This window comes from Formica exsecta, unplaced genomic scaffold (assembly GCF_003651465.1).
Source record: "Formica exsecta isolate Colony F162 unplaced genomic scaffold, ASM365146v1 scaffold108, whole genome shotgun sequence".
Classification (NCBI taxonomy): Eukaryota; Metazoa; Arthropoda; class Insecta; order Hymenoptera; family Formicidae; genus Formica; species Formica exsecta.
The window spans coordinates 441,639-464,036 of NW_021848419.1; the positions used below are offsets into that span (position 1 = coordinate 441,639).

Below are 22,398 nucleotides of genomic sequence, written 5' to 3' on the forward strand. Positions count from 1 at the left end.
ATAAAATATCTCACGTTAAAGTCGACGCGCAATGTGGCATTTCGCGAGGTATCGTCTGTGCGTTCGTATTTTTTCGTCGCGACGTGACATCATGAGATCGGTTTCGCTTCGAAATAACATTTCCGTAAGAATTTGATGCGATAGGATGAAACCGACTCGCAATACTACTCACGGGATAATAAAGATTGTAGATACATACGCACGGGCGAAATAAATTTGACGGACAAACGTTTTCCATTCCCATCGTGACATTTATCGCTTTGGTGAGATTCGGTACCGTGCAATCTGACAGTAAGATTCGAAACCGTGTAAAATTATTTAATCTTGTAATTAAATTTATTCGAAATGTGATTGTTATTAAATATATCTGAAATTATTTTTCTTTTTTGCAAATTTTATACAATTATTATAAATAATTTTTTTTTTTTTTCGAGGAATTACTTTTCGTCGCTCATATCGAAATTTATTCTGAATAATCTGTCCTATATATTTTCAATATTGCATAAACGCATAATTTTCGCAGAAGAGCGATATATTCGAACCATATTCGTATTTCGGAACGCATTGCGTGTAATCCCTTATCGTTCGCATTTTCAATTAATGAAAATCAAGCTTACATCCTAGTGAAATAGATTGCATTTAAAGCTTTACACCCAAGGATAGTAGTCTCTCTCGATAGCTACGATAAACGTGGGAAAGCAGCGTAGATTAACAATCGTCGGACGTTGCGAGAGAAAGAAAGAAAAAGAAATGGGAGCATTGAAACTGTCGGATAAATATTTCGATCAAGAAAGAGAGGAAGACAGGGCTACGAACGTGGCGTGGAAGTGCGAGCGAGGTGTTTACTCGCGAGCGATTTCACGTCGATTTATCGCGGAAACAATAAATCGCGATGCACCGGCCGGTCGACCGTCGTGGTTCACGCCCTAACACGCAGTGGTTCCGCCACGTGTGCGTAAACGAGCGGATTCACGCGCGCGCGCTCGGTGATTTTCGTAATCTGGCCTTTGGGGCACACGCAGCTTGGTGGCGTGAAACTTTTTCATCGCGAAGCGTACGATCTGACCGCCGACTGGTGCGATATCGCGTGATTATCGCACCAGTCTCGTCCTCCACCTCGGGGATACATATTCTCACATCTCGGTAAAACCTACTCGATCGTGCTCATTCCCGCGCACTCCTCGCCGACCGAGAAATTGAAACGTCGGTAGGAACTTGGCAATTATTAGATGTTAAGCCGCATTTATTGGTTGCTAATTCCACACAGCACCGGATTTCGCTGTCGTATCGCTTTTATATCAAGAGCGATAAAATCTTTCCGGTTGAATCCTTCATTTTTTAATGGTTTTTATAGAGAAAAGTACCAAATTCGACATTTGTTTCTCGACTCGAACGATTCTGAAAGTAATAGATAAAATTTATATCCAAACATGTTTACTAGAGATTATTTTTTATCAGATTGTATCACAGTTTTGGTAGCATGATTTTTAATTTTTAAGAAAATGGTCTTTTTAAGAATCGAAAGTCTGGGAAATTAAAATCAATATTTTTGCTAAAAATTATAGAAACGTATAATAAAAATTATGATAAAAAAGATTACGTCAAAACTTTGAAATATATTTATTGTTAGTAGAATGATATAATATAAAAAATGAACGAAATATAATAGAAAAGTAACGAATGCATAAACTTCTTTAACGAGTAAATTAATTAGCAGAACTAAATTTACATCGACTCTGATAAAAAAAAGCAGCATTTATTTATTGAAAAAGAGAAATTAAAAATACTTTGTCTTTACACACAAAAATGTCGAAAATAGATTTTTATTGTATACACGTTTTTTTTTTTTTTACGTAAGCGCACGTGCACTCGACTCTGCATAGCCACAAAGATGTCTACCGCGATAAGAGAATAGAGTTTATACGAGTTAATAATATTCCGTTAACGCCCAGTTGAGGCAAGAAAGTAATGGGAACAGGTTGGCATGATTGTATATAGAAGCAAAGTATATGGAGAGGCAGAGAATGCCCCATATCCATAATAATAATCAGTAAAGAGAGCGCTATAAGGAGTTTGCGTTTTCCTTTACATGTTCCAGTCTCTCTTTGATACACCTATCTCCGAAATATTAATGCACCATCGGACGCGGTGGCGAGTGCCGTAAATCAAGAAAAAGCCACACGAGAACCGTCAGATATATATCTCGGAATTGAATTGGGGGAAATAAATATTCGCGCGCGCGCGTATATGCTTTACATTGATTTATTGTAAGAACAACGAAATTGCATCGTGCGGCCGCCGCTTCTCGAGGGGCTTTACGCTTCGTAATATGAATAAATTCTCCGCGCGTGTAAACGGGCGGCTTAACGCATTATCGGTCATTTTCGCGACTTACAATTTCACGGATACAAAGAGACCGACGGGAATAGCGTTGCTCTGCAACGAGCGAGCGAGAGAGCGCGAGAAATTTAAGTCGCTATAAAAATTAATCCTTTTCGCGCGATTTTTTCTCTCTTGATATTTATTTCTCTAAATAAAATTTATAACAAGCTCGAAATTGGTACCGTTTTGCGTTAATGTAAAGTGAAATGTAAATGCAGCTACGTTTAATTAGGAAGGTTTATTGAATTTGCAATTTGTAAACTATTCCGTGAAACGATTATTATGATTCAACACGAGGGACGGTTTAGCGCATTATTGTTTAATTGTGTGAATACAGTGAAAACAACGAATATTTGTAGTTTGTAAATCGAAAAAGCTATGAAACACAGAAAATGGTTTATTCTTATTTGCTATTATAAATTATCTCGTTTGTTTAATCGTGATTGCAATATAATGTTTGATTAGAAATATTTATTAAATATACAATGTGTAGATAAGATTTCCATCAAACAGCTGATAGTTACCGCGTTTATTCGCATCATTGATCATTTACTTCCGTTTCTGGTAATTTCTTCGTATAATTAGATATAATTTTGTACATCTTAAATGATAACGTGTTTGATGTATATACGTAAAAATATCATTTACTTGGCTTATTTTCTCACTTTTCATTATTCGAACGAAGAGAAATAGACGCGGGTTCAATGAATTCCGGCAATAAATGCAGGTGTGCCTTACAATCGGGATAAAAAGCGCAGCTATATGTTACGTTCCTCAAATAAGTCGTGTATTGCAAAGAGAAAGAGAGAGAGAGAGAGAGAGACCATTGAAAAAACATATCCTGTCCATAGGCAAATACCCACGTGAAGCAGGTTAGCTGCATTATGTTCGAGTAACTTTTTACGTTCAACTACTGGTTCTTCTACTCGCGATGGTGTATACAACTTGACGAGCTACTTCATCGCATCCAGCTCGATGCGCTGTCTCTCTAATCTGGATGTAAAATCTTTTAATCGACTTACTGTGAGTGAAAGAAACGAATTATATCGTCATCTAATAGGCGATTCATATTGCGTGCCGCATTACGTTACACGGAAAGTTAATCTGACAAGCGTAGCGTTTCCAGGTGTGCCTTACAATCGGGATAAAAAGCGCAGCTATATGTTACGTTCCTCAAATAAGTCGTGTAATGCAAAGAGAAAGAGAGAGAGAGAGAAAGACCATTGAAAAAACATATCCTGTCCATAGGCAAATACCCACGTGAAGCAGGTTAGCTGCATTATGTTCGAGTAACTTTTTACGTTCAACTACTGGTTCTTCTACTCGCGATGGTGTATACAACTTGACGAGCTACTTCATCGCATCCAGCTCGATGCGCTGTCTCTCTAATCTGGATGTAAAATCTTTTAATCGACTTACTGTGAGTGAAAGAAACGAATTATATCGTCATCTAATAGGCGATTCATATTGCGTGCCGCATTACGTTACACGGAAAGTTAATCTGACAAGCGTAGCGTTTCGAGTATCGAACTGAAATACGTATGTGTTTATATTGTTGCTTTCGATATCTGTTATTTCAAATACACGAGCATCTGCTTTAAAAGGATCCTAGAAATCCTGTTGAATCGCAATGAGTTTTAATCATTACGATGCTTCAAAATGTTTGCAACGTTTAATGCACACTTGAATCTTTAAATACTTTCCATACTAGTTTTGTTTCCTGTGAAGTTTCGCAGATTACTATGTCTACCATGTATTTTGCGTTAAACACAATCGTTTGATTTTTATATGATTACCTCAGCAAAAATCAGTATGATATATATTTTAATTTATTTACTCTTGATTTTATTTTTTCGATTTTTGTTTCTTCAAATATTTATTTTTGGTAAAATATACTCACATGTCTTTTAAATTGAATATTTTATTTAAATCAGATTAGAAATTTTTATCACGCTATTTTCTTTTGAAATATCCGAAGTATTAAAGCCTTATAAAAAATTTAATCGTGATAATTTTCGCAACTGAAGCAGGTTAGCTGCATTATGTTCGAGTAACTTTTTACGTTCAACTACTGGTTCTTCTACTCGCGATGGTGTATACAACTTGACGAGCTACTTCATCGCATCCAGCTCGATGCGCTGTCTCTCTAATCTGGATGTAAAATCTTTTAATCGACTTACTGTGAGTGAAAGAAACGAATTATATCGTCATCTAATAGGCGATTCATATTGCGTGCCGCATTACGTTACACGGAAAGTTAATCTGACAAGCGTAGCGTTTCGAGTATCGAACTGAAATATGTATTGTGTTTATATTGTTGTTTCGATATCTGTTATTTCAAATACACGAGCATCTGCTTTAAAAGGATCCTAGAAATCCTGTTGAATCGCAATGAGTTTTAATCATTACGATGCTTCAAAATGTTTGCAACGTTTAATGCACACTTGAATCTTTAAATACTTTCCATACTAGTTTTGTTTCCTGTGAAGTTTCGCAGATTACTATGTCTACCATGTATTTTGCGTTAAACACAATCGTTTGATTTTTATATGATTACCTCAGCAAAAATCAGTATGATATATATTTTAATTTATTTACTCTTGATTTCATTTTTTCGATTTTTGTTTCTTCAAATATTTATTTTTGGTAAAATATACTCACATGTCTTTTAAATTGAATATTTTATTTAAATCAGATTAGAAATTTTTATCACGCTATTTTCTTTTGAAATATCCGAAGTATTAAAGCCTTATAAAAAATTTAATCGTGATAATTTTCGCAACTTGCGTGTTTTGCGACATGTTTTTTAACTGCAATCTCGAGACTTTGCGATTCTCTCGCTCGTGGCTGTAATTTTACGTTTTCGCGACGCGAATTAGAATGCCACATATAAGTCACATAATATAGCTCCATAATAGATAATTCACAAGCGTTTCCTACATGCGTAAACAGCAAGAGCCGCGGATTAAGTGGGAAGGCGAGCGATCAACTCAAGGGAGGAGGGTGCGAATATGTGTTTTCCGACGCACATGTATCAGCACAAGTATGATCGCGTACAGGTATTTGTCCCCCTCTCTTCCTCCTACCCTTCTATCTCTCTCGATAAGCAGTCCTTTCGCAACCTCGTGCGTGCATGCGTGTGAGTCGAGGGCCGCGAGAAAAATAGCGGCACTCGCGAGGCCTACGATAATTGAAGGTTCCGCCGCCCGTAACCTTGCGCGTGCGTGCGTGCGTGCTTGCCTGCGTGCCTGCCTGCGTGCCTGCGTGCACGAGAATATGTATGTATGTATGTACGCGTGTTCGGTTTTCCGAGGAATTTTTTTCTCGAGCCACACACACGGTCGGCGGATGTTACCCGTGTTCCGTATGATCATTCACTTAAATTATGACGATGATGGCTGGATCTGCGACGGTTTCTTCGTGTCTCACGGTCGTCGATTAACTATTAACGATTTGGGGTGACATTAACTTGTTAAATTTTATCGATCGCTGCGAGTCCGCGTGTCGCTGCGAGCAATGAGCAATTATTGCCTGTGAAATATATATTGCGTGAAATATATTCTGATTATCTGGTTTGTATTTCTGAAACGAAATATTCAAATTGAGGTCGACTATTCCCTTGAAATGACTCTCGAAATACTAAATTATATCCTGTATATTGATTGCACAAATTAGCACAATCAAAATCAACTGTTTCGTTGAATAGAATTTCATGAAATAATTATATAATTATGAAAAGTTATTATATTAATATTGGATATATATATATATATATATATACAAATATTGTAATAAACAACAATATATAATATATCGAAATTATTTTTTTATATAAGTGTATATATGAAGTTACGAGAGAAATTAATGCATAAATAATGACTGCATATATTCACACTTGGACAGTATAATATTTATTATTACAAAATATTTTATCGTAATATGACGGTTGATCTGTGCGCGATTATATATTAAAGAAAAAAAAAAACAAATTGGAAAGTTAGACAATTTAGAAAAGTTCTTATATCGGATAAGTCAGTACTAGGAAGGAAACACACATTGATACATAAACTTCGCTGTCGCCTATCTGATTGTTTCCTGAAAAACAAGATAGAAGTTCTCTATTTTAACGAATCGAGGGACAACGGCTCGTTCATCGTTAAGGCAGTATGGTCGATGGAACAGATCGGTATTTGTGTTATGGTTGCGTGCATACATATGTATGGAACAAGGCAAGCTGCAGTTTTTACGTTGGAATTCTCAAGAATTTCGATCCCGAGTCCGTTAGATAAATGATAAACGCGGCGCATTTCGCATAATCTCTTTTTTTTCTCCTTTTCTTGTAGTACTTTGTTCCGTTCATTATTGTCCGCACCTGGTTAAATCGCGTTGCGTGAGGTTAAAAACGAACTACCGATGTACCGACAGTTAATGCACAGTTTTTCACGGATAATCGATTCATAAATACGGCAATTATGCTGCGATAGGATGTATAATTGTTGCTCGAATATCCTTGCGTTTCTCGTTTTCCGCCACGCTGACGCGAACCGGTTGTATCATCTCGCGATATTTTAATCCATAGAATCTCCATCCAACCCGTCGGGTTTTTGCGGGACTAGGGAAATGGTACTTCTTTCAGCCGCACGCATTGCGTGCGGGATAATTACCGCTTCTTCAAACCAAGTACGGTGAGCGTACGCGTCCTTGAGATAGTGATGAGTTCGGCGCAAATGTCTCAGACTTTGTTTAGCGTACACTCATTACTCGTCAAGTAACGTCGTTCATGGAAATATGTTAATATCTTAACAAGACGAATGATAAAAATGAGAATTCTTCCTGAGTAATTTCTTCTTTCTCAATTTTTTTTAGACATGTGTGACATGTTTTCACTTCATACATGGAGAAATTAAATAAAAAACAAAATTTTAGAATAAATATATATTGATTTATATTAAAACGTAACTCTAATAAAAAATTGTGTATACATATATGACAATTTGGTATTATGATAAAAAAATAATATAAAACAAAGTAAATGTAATAATTTCAATTGAAATGCTATGTAATGTAATATCAATTTTTTTACTATTATGTTAAATATATGCTTTTATTAACTGTATAAAATTTCTCCAAACAAAAGAGTATTCGTGGCTTTTCTCTTATTAGATCTTTTTCATATTTTCTGTACAAAGTTTCAGCCTTATAAAATCTTTTATCTACAAAATACTAAATAATTGTCGTCATAAAAATTCCAAACATATATCGCTTTAGTGATATGTCTTACTCTGAATAAAATTTATGTAGCGATCCTGTATTGTGGACCTTGGGAAATTTTCTCTCCCCAAGCGAATTGAATAATTCACGCCTCTGTTGGCAGCTAAGTAATTCGAAGGGAAAAAAGTCTCGCGAATACACATTTCGTGGCCTTATATTGGCAGGTCGGTTCAATCTCTGACGCACGCGGATATCAATATCAGCGCGGAAATAGACAAATGGGTATGCATACCGCGGGTTGAGTGATGTACTCTTCTATTTGCGCAGCGTAATCGACGAATAGAGAAGGTGGATGGGAGGGGGAGGGGAAAGAAGGTAGGTTCAATCGAGACATTCCGACCTGCATTTCCTTATTGCTATTCGACCGGCAGGATAGATCTCTCTATCGGTCATTATGATAATAATTTTCCGGTCGGACGGCCGTACGGGATCGTGATACATATTTCTTTAAATGTCGGCTTTTAGCTTGGATGTCCGTTTCCCTTTAACTGTTTTTTTTTTATCGTGCGATTAGTACTCTACGAAAATATTACGTAGTAGGTATTCATTGCGCGTTGCGCGTTTTAGATATTTCTTGAATTAATGATGCTGTGATGTGTACGGAAATTTGCGAACGCTTCCGCGTGTTTAGATACGTTTAGATCAACAGAGAAAATTTTCGTTGACATCGACGAAATGTATGCTAAATTAATCGCATGTTGTTTGTTGATGCTGATTAACTGAAGCGCCACAATAATTAATTAGCTGCTGTGTAATTTACGTTTCAATGATCGAAAATGTATATAGACAATCCCCAAATTGTTCGATCTATTTTTTTTATCAACTGTGACTTATCGCTTAATTTTGACAAACATGATCAAAATGCATTAAACATGAGCAAATTAAACGTGACTAAACTTTGAACGCTATATTTTTTATCGTGATTTTAAAGTTTGCATATATCCTCGTATGTTCGTATAAAATTGGCGAAAATAATTCTTTTTTGGTAACTTACGATCGATCATTTAATTTGTCATTTAACTTTTACATAAGGCCATTATACTTTTTTGACGTGACAATAAAGAATTCATGGATGTATCTGTTTTTTTTCGTGATACATTACAACTTGCTGTCAAAGATCGGACACGCGATAACATTTGAAACAGAAAATAAATATATTTACGAATAATTTCAATTTTCAGGTTTTAATTAAATATTGCTTATGCGTTTTTATCTCCTGTTCTTAAAAAAAAAATATATATATATTTTTAAATAATATAATTATATTTTTTATAATTATGTTTTTCTATAGTTTATACATTTGAAATGTACCACCACTGTTTAGTGTCCTCCAATTCATTTGTGCGAAATCGGTATCGGTTGTGCAAAACCATGTCACCGGTTTCTCCGGACTTTTGCGCGACGTGCCGTAAATCATAATTATCATTGTTGCTTTTATTTGCATAGAGGAAATTCATTAGGTTCGCTCGACCATTGTAAACAACGGGACGCGACGGTCGAGGGGTGAGGGGGAGCAGCGAGAGCGGTGGCAGCGATCGTGGGAGAGGTGGAAGGCGGTGAAGGGGCGGCGGGGAGGAGGGTAATTTACAGAGAGAACTCGAGCCTCTCTCGAGCTGCGGATCGTGAGTTCGAGGAACGGAGGTGAGCTCCTCGGGCCGACGGGCGTGCGGTATCGATATTACCAATAATTGTCGGCCTGAAAGGTTATCTCAAGAAAGCGTGCATAGCAAACTCTTCACCGACGTGGCCGATAAGTTATGGCGGGGAACGGTGGACCTCTCTCGCCGCGTCCTTTATTCCCGTCTCTGGAGAAGGCTGCATGTACACGCTATCGACATGTAGGACGGAGGCCGCTGGTTAGAGAGACTTTGGTCGTCGCTTCGGAAACTGGGAGGGATTTGTCTTGACCGCATGTTTAGCGTTGAATACGTTCATTCGACTGCTTGATGAGGCGACTACGATTCATGTTAACGTCAAATGTGACTCTCATATATCGCGCGACTTTACATTTAACGTAAATTCTGACGGGAATGGATGGGAACGAAAAAAAAGAATTTTTTACGACACTCGACTTTAAGTTTGGAATCTTTTATATGTTAAATTTACCGTCGGATTTATATGAATCGGGAACGAATTTATGAATAAGATTTTTCTAGAGGAAAGCGGCGCGTGATGCCGCAAATTTATTCGCAGCATCTGTATAGACTGATAGGCACAGCAGTAGATTATGGGCATTCCATTCTGCATCGCTAAAAGATTCTATAACAGGCCGTAAGTGTCCATAAAAATATACGAGAATCGCTTTCAATATAAGATGCCAAGCGATATCCTTATGGATACCTCTTTACTCGCGACACTTTTCCATCGCGCGATATGACGATGCAACATGCAGACGCATCATCACCGATATAGCGGATCATTATAGGTTTGACATTTTCTTTGCGAGCGATCTCCTCCAGTCTGAAAGCTGGAAGCCGTGTAGAAAGGTGGCATATTCCTTATTAGTATATTGCACGTATTCCGAAATAGAGTCAGGTAATAGCGGTTATTATCAGCGGAATGCGCGATTCACGTTCGACCGAAAGGTCACGATATCTCGGGCCAACTTTCTTTGTCCACCGTTTCTTCTCTTTGCTCTCTTCTTCGTCTCGAGAAACTTTCACACGATTTTTTCTTACCAACCGGTGAATCTCGTCGCAACGATTGCGCTGCAGTCACGATTATAAATGGTTTACCGGGATTTCTTTTTCTGAAATAATTATCCTCAATTATTTTTTATACACATCTCAGTTTCCCCTGCTATTTTACTTGCTCGCGCGATTAAAAAAAGCTGTGCATGCGAATGTTTTACTTGACCGAAAGTGACCTGGGTTGACTGAAAGGATCGAGGATCGGCTCCGAGTGTCACTGGGTCGTGCACTCCGCGAAGCGCTGTGACGCCTCTCGCATTTAACGCAGGTCGTACACGCGACGCCGTTAGGACGCCTCTCGCATTCAGCGTGCAGGATGCGCGCGAACTCGGTCGATGACGAGCAGGAGGATGCGTGGGACTCTCTCGGCGTCCTCGTCACCCGTGGTCGTCGCGATACCATCCACGGCTCGACGAATTTTAGCGCGCGCGGATCTTGATTGCGGGACTGCAATTACGACACAATGTGGCCGCGCAATTTTTCACAATGCGCGGGAGGAGAGCGATTTCCTACATGTATGTATGTCCAGTGTGGGGGCGGGCGAGACTCTCGAAGCATTAAACGCGCTAACAGCTCGCTACGCGAAAGATTCGCGTTCGTGCCCCTTATCCCGTCCGCTATATGTAATTTGCGAGAGAAATGATAACTATGGAGCGCGTTGTCAGAGTGAAAGGAAACGCTAAGAGCATCGTTCACTACCTACTTACGGTCGCCGGCTGTCCTTCACCCGCGACCTCGCGCGAGTCAACATCCTGCCCGAGTTTTCTCGAAACTCCTAGCGTTTCAGATCTTCTCGCACGCGATTATACACGAATATTACTTGCCCGATAAATCATTGCGCTCGCGTTCTGAGATTACATTTACACTTCATTCCAGGTCGTTTGATCGTAATCGAATGACTCATTCGCGCTACTTGACTTTATATAATGAACTTGACTTTCTTTTTTTCTTTTCATTTATTTGTTTTTTTTTTTATATAAATTTCTACACATTTTTTTTAAGAACTTGATATAAACTTCTTGGAACTTTATTTGAATAATCCGTGATTCAAAAATGAAATTAATAATATATATTTAGTATTATTTTCTATAATTAAATAATTTCTTATTTTTGAAATATCTATTAATAATTTGGTATAAATAATAAAGATTTGGAAAATTTTTAAAAATATGCGCTCGAAAACTCATCTCTTTCTAACGAACTTGATAATATTTTAACTTGGACATAATGGCATAAAGGAGTTTTTAATTATGATCTGTTGTCGGATCGTGAATTGTTTTTGGAGTTGTACAAATATATCCGCATATATTCTTTAGATTACTTTCAAGCGGACATTTTGCTCGTCTAGTCGCGCGAGTAGACAGCTGCGCGATTTCCATCAAGCGTTCTCGTTAAACGGCCGACAATGGATCTAACTAAATCTGACGACAGCCGCGACCCATGAATCTTCGTGCGAGGACAGGTCGTGGAGGGAAAGTAGAGAAAAAACGGTTATATATATAAAGGATTAACAGTAACTCACAATTACGACTCGCCCGACAGAGTCGCTCGCCACGAATGAACATCCGTCCATCATCGAGCGTATTAATGTCCGTTGAATTACGTATAAGCGGCCGTATCGAACAGCGGTATTTCGATATATGTATTAATTATCGCCTCGTTACTCTCGTAGAGGATGATTTCATGACTGATCCTGAATGGCCGAATGATAGTGTTTAAACTGATGGAACTGACGTTTCATGGCATTGTTCCTATCTCGCGAAGAATTATTTAACTAGCGATGCAATTAACGCATGTTCGATCCACAAAACTCGGATACGAAATACATCGCGATATGTTTTATCGATTTGTTACTCGATATCTTTATTAAATGCACGCGGCTTACATCGTAAACATTTCCGTTGTGCAAGAGAGGGAGAGAGAGAGAGAGAAAAATGCGAGTAAGGGAGAGAAGAGAGCAAATGTATATTTGTCGCTCGTAACAACATCGTACTTGTTATTCACGACGCGAGTGTATCCGCGGTGCCGTGCGAATGCCCCTTTTATACCTATGGAGGTGTCGTCCCCCTAACGGGTAAGCGAATGATATCTACGCCGTGCCACCTTTTTGGAATGCCATAAACAAGAATTCGCCCGATAATGTATTTGAAAGCCGCGCGTACGTTTTTATTTCAAAGCCAACGGCAACGATCCCTTTTTATTCGGCGTCGAATATCTTGGCGGATTGTATAACCGCGCGGGGAAAAAAATGTATGCGCAAATATATATTTCGATGGTCGTGCTTTGCCTTTATATGTGTCTGGTTGCCTGCCTGCCATGCCATGCCATACCTTGCCTCTGCCTGCCACGGTGGATATGAATTTTCGTACAGCACAGTCGTGCACGTGTATTCCCACCGTTCTCCACGACTTGGCGGTGCATTGCCAGTGGTGCTCACTGTTCCGGTGAACGAAGAGAGAGGGAGGGTGGGAGAGAGAGAGAGAGAGAGGGGTAGAAACTCGCGGTTAGTACCGTGTCTAAACGTTACGAAGCGCAAAGTGGCAATCGTCGTATCGCCCGCGGAAATTTTCCGCCGTTGCGGATACGCGCGTTGCCGCTGTTGTTGGCTTTCTTAATTTCCCATGATGTAGCTCCCGGTAATGGGGCACGCCGGGGGAAAACCGACCCGGTCGGTAGAAATTGCTAGACACGTCGCTCGCCTCTTTCCCCCCGTCCGCGAGACAATCGCGCACGCACTTTTGTAATTATGCGAGCTTATACATCACCTCGTAACGGAGATGTATCGCGAGAGCGATATGAGAGCACATCGGCGCGCGTCTTAATTATGAACAAAAAAAATGTTGCGTATCTTACCAGCATACTTCGTACTATCGTACTACACTTATGGTGTCATTATCGCATAACTGATCCTCCTCTCTCACCTTTCTTCCCTCCATTTCTCGAAACGCGCGGTGCGGCAACTAGTTACGGAGCGTTATCCGCATTACCTCACCGTGAAATGCGCTTTTATACGCTGCGAGCGGTTTCACACAGCGGGGGTAATCGTCCGACGTGCATAAAGCAAATTAATTATTTGCCCGTATACCGTTCCTCCCCGCGCGCGCGCGCGCGTGCATCGCGAAGCACCGGCGATGCCGGGGATTCCGCGAGGAGAGAAGCTTCATTCTCGGCTTCGGAGAAAGATAGGTACGAGTACGCGTGAATTGTTGACATTCGGTATAATACACATTTCATGTGCGTAATTAACGGTCGGAGATGTATCGCGAGAGCGATATGAGAGCACATCGGCGCGCGTCTTAATTATGAACAAAAAAAAATGTTGCGTATCGTACCAGCATACTTCGTACTATCATACTACACTTATGGTGTCATTATCGCATAACTGATCCTCCTCTCTCACCTTTCTTCCCTCCATTTCTCGAAACGCGCGGTGCGGCAACTAGTTACGGAGCGTTATCCGCATTACCTCACCGTGAAATGCGCTTTTATACGCTGCGAGCGGTTTCACACAGCGGGGGTAATCGTCCGACGTGCATAAAGCAAATTAATTATTTGCCCGTATACCGTTCCTCCCCGCGCGCGCGCGCGCGTGCATCGCGAAGCACCGGCGATGCCGGGGATTCCGCGAGGAGAGAAGCTTCATTCTCGGCTTCGGAGAAAGATAGGTACGAGTACGCGTGAATTGTTGACATTCGGTATAATACACATTTCAGAGAGAGAGAGAGAGAGAGAGAGAGAGAGAGAGAGGACTTCTCTCGACAAACCGCATCATATTCGGTCATCGGACAAGAAGAAGCAATGAGAGTTTAGATTCAACACAAATTAATTCGAGCAACTAATGCGTAAACTATGAACTTTTAATGAGTAAATTAATTAAGCCGATATTTATATCGGCTCTAATAAAAAGCAGATTTAATTGCTGAAACATGAAGGTATATCTTTTAGGAGAGAGATGTCGGGTTTTATTATCTTTTTTCTAAATAGAATTGAATATTTCAATTTGCGATGATTTATTTCAAAGAGCAACGCTTAAATCATTTACAAGTGATTTTCAAATTTGTAAAACACGTTTATATCGAGATGCATCTAGCCTGGAGCATTAATAATCTCGCGTTTTCACCAATGTATCCGTAAAAACATGGATTTTCCGCGACGGATAACCGGTCGCGCGCGATCGTGAATAATTCAATCTTCGTTTCACCCGAGGAACCGGGTGAACGTTAAAAGCGCATTAATGCGGTCTACTAACGAGTGCAGGTTAATCTGGCATACTCGCACTGACAGGCTCAACGTGCCGTAAAACGGGAGGCACGATGCCATCGTCGCCGCGATCTTTTTTACCGTGGAAAGAGCCGCGCGACGACCGGCGAAAAGAGAGAAGGAAAGCGAAGGGACGGAGAAACGGCGAAGAGATTAAGAAGGAATAAAACAGCGATGGTACACGTCGATGTTAGAGACAAAGAGGCGAAGGGAAAGGCCGGGAAAAGGGAATCATGCGCGAGAGGTGAAGGAGAGGGAGGAGAGAGAGTGGTTGAGGGATGGCGAGGGCAGAGGGGGAGAGCCGTGGGGCCCCGGGTAGGTAGGGTAAGGAAAGAGAGTGAGAAGCAGATTGAGGTTGATAGGAAAGAAAATCGCGCTCGCACGGCGTCTCGTTAGCTTGTTAACTTGCACGCAACACCTTCGGCTCAAATACCGGATACACGCCGGGCTCTCCTCTTCCTTCCCTCGACCTCCCCCCATCTCCCTGGTCGTAACACCCACCAACGTGCAACATCTCCCTTCTCCCTCCCTCCCCCCCCTTCCTTCTTCCTCCTTCACCTCCTCGCCGTATCTTCTCTCGCTCGTGGCCGGTCCGTCAACCCTTTCTGCATGATCCCTGCCCGTTCGAGAAACTCGCGGAGACATCGCGTCCCGAGATTCCTTCTCTCACCGGGATGTCGCGCTTCTCGGCCGCTGTTGTTACTCGAGGAAAACTCGCTAAGACGCTTTCTCTCGAGCGTTAGAGAACTCGGTCCTTGTTGTTAAGCGGGAAACGGAAGATGCATCGTGCACTACCCTCGGCAAAGTCTACTCTTTCTCTCTCTCTCTCTCTCTCTCTCTCTCATTCCCTGGCGAGAGGGAATGGTATTAGCTCTCGGAGACAGGTCTTCCGGGAGAGAGAAAAGTTGGACGGGAAAGTAAGGGATAAGGGAACGGGCGCGGAAATCGGGAGTACGGTTCGTTGAATTATTTCTCTCTATCGGATATTGACATTCATTTGTGTCGGCCGTAAGTTTGCCGGCTACGAGGACCGGACGTAAGTCGGCGAATTGCATTACGTTCTCCCTAGATGTAACTGGCTGACTGGCTTTATTGTCGAGATGTTTTTACATTTCTCCGCGAGAGTGTCTTGTGTTCGTAAACACTCCATTTTTCTCGACGCTATAACAAAATATGGATACACGTAGAACGGTAGCCGGAAGTGCTGGAAGAAATTACGCATCGTCTCGTATTTTTGTATAAAAATAGTTTAGTAAGAAATTCGAATGAATCATACGCGCGATACATGTGTGCTATTCTGCTTTATCGTAACATCTCGTTATCGGCTATTTTATGATTGCTTCGCGTAACCGTTTATCTGAAAATCTATACGCAAAAGATAGCGCACTACGTCCAGAGATAAGGCAGGATTCATCGATAATTTTCGCGATGAGCATTTTTGAGACGTCAGCCTCTGCTAAGTCATCGCGGCGATAGTAATCACTATCGCTAGCCTGACGATATCGATCGAACTCACCCTCTCTCTCCCTCTTCCTTTACCGAAGATATTAATTATTAGAGCAGCGCGAGGCACTGCGCCGCCAATCTCGACGATAAGCTTTTCTCCGCTAAACCACTATCTCCGTAATTCATCTTTCTCCTCGTGCACGTATCGTTCGTGGCACGAATCCACGCGAAATTTAAGGCGCCATATCTCCGGCGGGGCAACCGATTCGAGATGCAATCGCATGGCCGCATCGGCGCGCGTCCGCTTTTGGTCGTCGTCAGTGGCATTTAATTAAAGAAAAAGAAGGTGGAAGCAGAGAAACGAGCGGCAAATCTCGGAAAGGTCGTCGTTACGTCGCGGCACGTTAGCCCCGAGTGGCGCGTTTAATTACCACTGCGACATTATGTCGCTGGCGTAAACCGGCCTTAATGTTGGCTCGACGTTGACGAGAAACGGTTGACGCTAACGATATAGACGCACTTTTGCTTCTCCCTAATACGCGAATTAATCCCAAATTCTTTCCTCAAAATTTTCTATCAGCTAGATAGTGTTTCATTTTACAATCTTTGCGAGCCTATTTAAAGTTATTGCGTACTATTAAATTTACGAGACAATCTATGATGCATTTGGTCAGTGGTTAGTTTAATAAAAATTGCGATTTTATTTTGCTTTAAAATCTAGATTTTTTAAATTTAATCATTATATAAACTTTTTAAATTTAAACAAATTTATTTATTGCTCAATATTTTTAAATTATATAGATACGCGTAAACTGTGGTTTTTTTACAATTTTGTGTATGGTTAATAATGCCGAAATTTGTTTGGTTTATATAAATCCGTTGTATGCGGTGAAAAAAAATGTATAAAAAAAAATTTACTTTTAATGGATTAATTTCGATCTCGTGATATGGCTTAAATTTGATTGTCGCAAATTTTTAAAAATAATTTAATTATTGAAATATCAACACGTAGAAATTTTCATTATGAATCCAGCTTAAGAATTGCTTGGTTTTTGGCGAGGTGCGAGGGCGAAAATTCGGCGAGAGAAGGGGAGAAAGGGACATGTAGGATAGAAAGAGCTCGGGCGTTTCTTGTTATACCGTTGAACGCTAATACCGTCTTCGTCGCGCCCTCGTCGTACCCCGCGGATAACCGGACGAGCAGGACGAATACCCGGGGCCCCGGGGAAAGGAGGGAAGAGCATTCCCTTCGTCGAATGGGACTACGTTCGGCATGGGACACTACCGACCGCAAGATCGTCTCGATCGGTCTTCGCGTTCGTTCTATTCAATTGCGTACGTGACACAAAGGACGAACGAAGGAAGTGAGGTATACCCTCCTCTCTTTCCAGTTTTCCTCCTCTTTATGCGAATCCTTGTACTTTCAAGTTCTTCCGCGGTTCGATTCTGCGGAAACATCCGCCTTCGGCTCCGCATTGCGCACGCCAATTTCAATACTTCTCTCCCTATCTCTCTTTTTCTCTCTCTCTTTTTTTCTCTCTCTCTCTCTGCACTATTTATTCTGTATACAATTACGCCGCAGTTTGCTGCGAAATGTCCGTCAAATCTTTTAACCGCGCAATGCGACTCGACATCGTTCATTAAATGGTTAATAGCGTCGATTTATTTACGCGTTTGCGTTGTTTTTCGCTGGCTATTGTCGAGCCTGATGGTGCGAAATCTTTGAATTGTTTGTAAAAGACTCCGCGAATAAACAAATCGCGATATAGGATGGATGATGTCTGAAAGAATAATGTAACTTTTGCATTTTGTAGTGAGTTGAGTTTTGCTTGTCATCGTTATCTTACAATAATTTTAATTTTCAGAGTTTGTGATATAAAAAAAAGGATGAAAATATATCTGCACAATTTTCGAAATCTTTCTATATACTCTTATTTTGATTGTTTATCGTCAGTAGTAGCAAAAAAAAAAAAATGCAGTGACAAGAAAGGTATATCGTTCAATATTCAGATTGCGTTTACTCTTCTATATGTTCTTTTCAAGCTTCAATTTTTCTTGCGATTTTTTTACGATTAAAATAGCAGTCGAGGATCCGTTTTATTCAAGAAAACTGGAACGGTAACGATAAGAAAACGCGAAAAGCGTTTACATAGATTCATGTTATATATTACCCATCGTATTGACGCAAAGATCCGCGTCTTGAATTTCCTGATATCGTTTCACTCGCGATTTCTGGTACCGCAATTTGATGTAGTGCGTTCAAACGGAAGTATGGTAATAAAACTTCAGAGTTAAATGTTATCGCGAAAGAGAGGGAGAGAAAAAGGAAACTAACCCCCGAGTGCAGTTTCGTTGTGGAAACTTAAGCAAGCTATCGGAATGGAAAAATTTCCTCGAAGAGAGTCGCTTCGCGGAATATAAATAAAGTATACTCGGGTGTTTCTTTTGCGAAATCACTCGATCGAGAATCTTATCGACCGGATTGGATCGATGCGATTTGCATCTACCGACATTCTAGCTCAGTAAAATGTGTCGATTCAGCCTGTCCGGTACAGGCACATTCGGACCGTTCTAAATTAAAGAGGACATCTTCACCGACGTCGTTTAGAGGGTCCGTCGATGTCGTCTCGCGAGATTCCAATTTCGTCGTCGTACTCGTAAGTTCCTATAAATAAACATGGAATTTCTATCGCAACATTGATTATTCGATTCGATTGACGAGTGAAGCGAATACGATCGTATGGCCAGATGTGCCAAAACATTACTCTCTCTCTCTCTCTCTCTCTCTCTCTCTCTCTCTCTTTCTCTTTTTTTCTAGTCGCGTAGAATGAATAGAATAAAAAATGTCGCGAACACATCGCGTCACACATTCTCCGCAGTTTCAAATTCCGAATGGCATTTCCATACGAGATTTCATTATGGAAATCGCATTCCGAGACGGAGGTCTTGGAAAAGTATCAAACGCTCTTCTTTCACGGGGAAAATCGCTGAAGGACCAAATAAGGCCCGACTGCAACTCGGAACGAGCGACATCGTCGGGCGAGTTTGATTGTCACGAATAAAATCGCGAAAGTTTTATTTTTACGTCAAGAGGCGTCGCATGCCAATTAATATTCACATTTGATTCATAAACTTCATTTATGCAACTTCGTAAACTGCAGGTCGGAAGCACCCAGGGTCAGGATGTTGTTGTCGTCATCGTCATTCGTTTCTCTACCTGAGCATCCTTACGGCGCGGAAATCTGCGCGAAAATTACTACCGCAATGGAATCTTCAACGATGCATACCGATAAATCCAGCCAACATGCGTATTAATCATTCGACAGAGTTCCTACTTATCATAATCAGCGTATAACTTAATTCCTGCTTTAGTCGAGTGTTAAATCGCATGTCCAAAGTGCGGAAGGACATAGATCTTAGCCTCGTGTTAACGTTCTTCTCTCTTTGCTATTCAGTTGATTTGCGAGCCGCGATCATGCTGTAAAGCTTCTCTATCTGCAACTGCATCAAATTGAGCGGGGAATACAATCAGATTTTTTGTGACGAATGCGCGAAAACTAATATTTTCAGAAAACATTTCCGAATACTTGTAATTTAAGTTTAAAAAGGTTTGTAATTTAGATTTTGTATAGGCGAAAAAACAAATATTTCTAATTTTTAAGAAGTCAAAATTTAAAATAACTTGTCTCCAATACGGCCAATACATATAAAAATTTCGTAAAACTCAGTAAATTTCGAGGAAATTTTGACATAAATTATAGATTTCTGTATACATGTATTAAATTCTGGAATATAAAGTTAAATTTTTGAAATACAAGATTGTGAATACAATACGGCAAAAAAACAAAAGTTTTAGCAAACCTGAATGAACATTTTTATTCAAAGATTTTTGTGATTATTCAATACAGAATAAAGATAAAATTTGAAAATTTGAAACGGCTATAATGGATCAAAAAATTAAAATTTGTATAAACTTAAAATAATTTTCTTTTTTATATACATATGCAGTTTGATTAATATAAAAAATATAGAAATATTGTGTAACTACAGCCATAAAATTTTTCAATATTGTATTATATCTCTCTGAAATACTTTGGCAAAAATTGCGATAGCGTTTTATCAAAAAGCTGCTTTATACATAATAGATTACCAAAAGAAAAAAGATATGTTGAAATTCTTTGAGAGAATCTTTTTTTTTTTTTTTTAATAATAACTAAAACATATAGAAGAGTTAGAATTATATGTTTGCGACTGAAGTAGGGGATGATTGTTATCTTGGAAGCAATCTTATCGACAATTACAGATGTATCGAGAGTATCAGGCGAACACTGTGAGCGTTCATTGCTCCAGAAGTTTCATTGTTTTGCGTTTGCCGTCGCGCGTGACACGAAATTGGGTGGAATGGCTGTGCTTGAGAATTTCGATCGTTCGCAGCTGTGCTCATTTTCTCAGCAGCAGATGTTCTTCCCGCAAGGCTACGCTCGCGTGTACGAACGAGGTTGTGCGCATGTACACATCCCCCTTTTATGGTTATTTTACAACTTACAGAAATTTACATTTGACGTGCGCGGCCAATAATACGTATGTAAATTTGCTTAAAAAATTATTATTTATATAAATATATATTTTAACTGTGTGTCGCGTAATGCACATTTTTTGAAAAGAATAACCGATAAATATAAGTCGCGAAACGGCTTGTTATCTTCTAATGATGGCGCGTCTTCTCTGTAATTGGAAACTTAAAATAATTTTATTTACATACGAAAGCGCTTTGATCGCGCGAGAATCAACTTGTACAAGTTGGTTTAACTCCACATCTATTACATGGATCCGTAGATGCAATTAAAGTGACGAGACCGAGCGTAACGCGCTCTTGTTTCTGCGGTTACACCTTTGACGCAGTTTAGAAGTGTTTCACTTAATTTCTTGTTATGTAAATTTCAATTTCCGTCTTTGATCAAAGATAGCTCACATTCAAGTTTCTAACACGATAGGTTAGATTAAAATTATACGATAAGAAGATAAAAGAAATATGTATTTGCTAGAAGTTAAATATCTCAAATATATTTTTAATAAAAATATATTTGAAAGTAATATTACAAAGTCGATAAAAAATAAAATGTAAACGAACTTTGTAAATCTAGATTGAATAGCAATATTTTTTAATAAGATACGGGAATTAATCCTTAACTGCCAGCTCATTGCTTGATTGGATCAACTCAATTCGCACTGCGTAACTGATCCTCTATAATCCTGGCGGCCCTCGCATATATTTGCATTACATTATACAGAAACTAGGAAAGCAGAATTTCGCCGAAGCGGAATATTTGGGCGGAATGAAACACGTCAGACCGTAATTAACACATATGAGAGTAGTAGAACTAATATAGAAAATTTCTATAATATTGCATGGCGAGAGAGGAGAGCGAATAGAATGTTGCGATGATGAAAACAGTCTTCGGGTCTTTCGACTGTTAAGAGGGAAATACCGTTGATTCTTTTGAAGAAAATGGCGAACGGCGCTCTGAAAATGTCGAAAAGTTTGGCGGATTGTCAGCTGGCTTTAATGCTCAACGAAGCGTGTCAACGGGGTCCCATGGTATTATTACGAAAGTCTCTCCCGTGCCGCACTTGTAACCATACACGAATGCCGGGAATGGCTCGACACGCCCCGCGACTCTCCTCTCGAGCAGTTGCGCTTGCAAAGAGTTGATTAAAGTCACCGCTCGGTGCAACTTGTATTTTCAATCTTTCTCTCGCGCACTCTCTCTCTCTCTCTCTCTCTCTCTCTCTCTCTCTCTCGTCGAACCGAGAAGAGGTTGGATCCAATTCAATGTTCCGCGAAAGTGCTTTGTAATCGATCGAGCCTTCGCGCGGCTCTCGCCACGAAATGTTTCTTCCGCCAGTGTCAGTCCCGCAACGACAGGCAGATCCACCTCCGTCAATATTAGCGATGCTTGTTCGGGACGAGGCAACACTTGCTTAATAAATCGAATTATCCGGCGTTCGCGCGCACGTGGGGTTCGTTAAAAGTCCATTTATCCGACGATCGTGCGCTCGCGTGAGTCTCGGGTAACGGGCGATCGTGAAATCACGAAATACCTTCTCTATACCGTGAACCCGAGAAACGTTCGTCAAGATTGACTTCATCATCGATGACGAGAAATCGACGTATATCTACCTTCGAGAGAAATTTATCTGCCGCGCTCCTGATTAATTGCGTTTGACACGATAAACTAGGTACTCGTTTGCTGATGCGTTGGCAATCGGGATTCAAGACAGTTACAAAGTAAATCGCAAGATACTTTACATTTTAACGTTATTAACGCGTTACATTTAATTTTCAATA

General features: G+C 40.1%; 1 protein-coding gene across 1 annotated transcript in view; it reads left to right on the forward strand.

The window, feature by feature from the left end:
* LOC115234610 (lysine-specific histone demethylase 1A) overlaps nt 1-22,398 on the forward strand; it is a 104,851-nt gene that overhangs the window by 28,329 nt on the left and 54,124 nt on the right. The gene's annotated exons all lie outside the window — the stretch shown is intronic.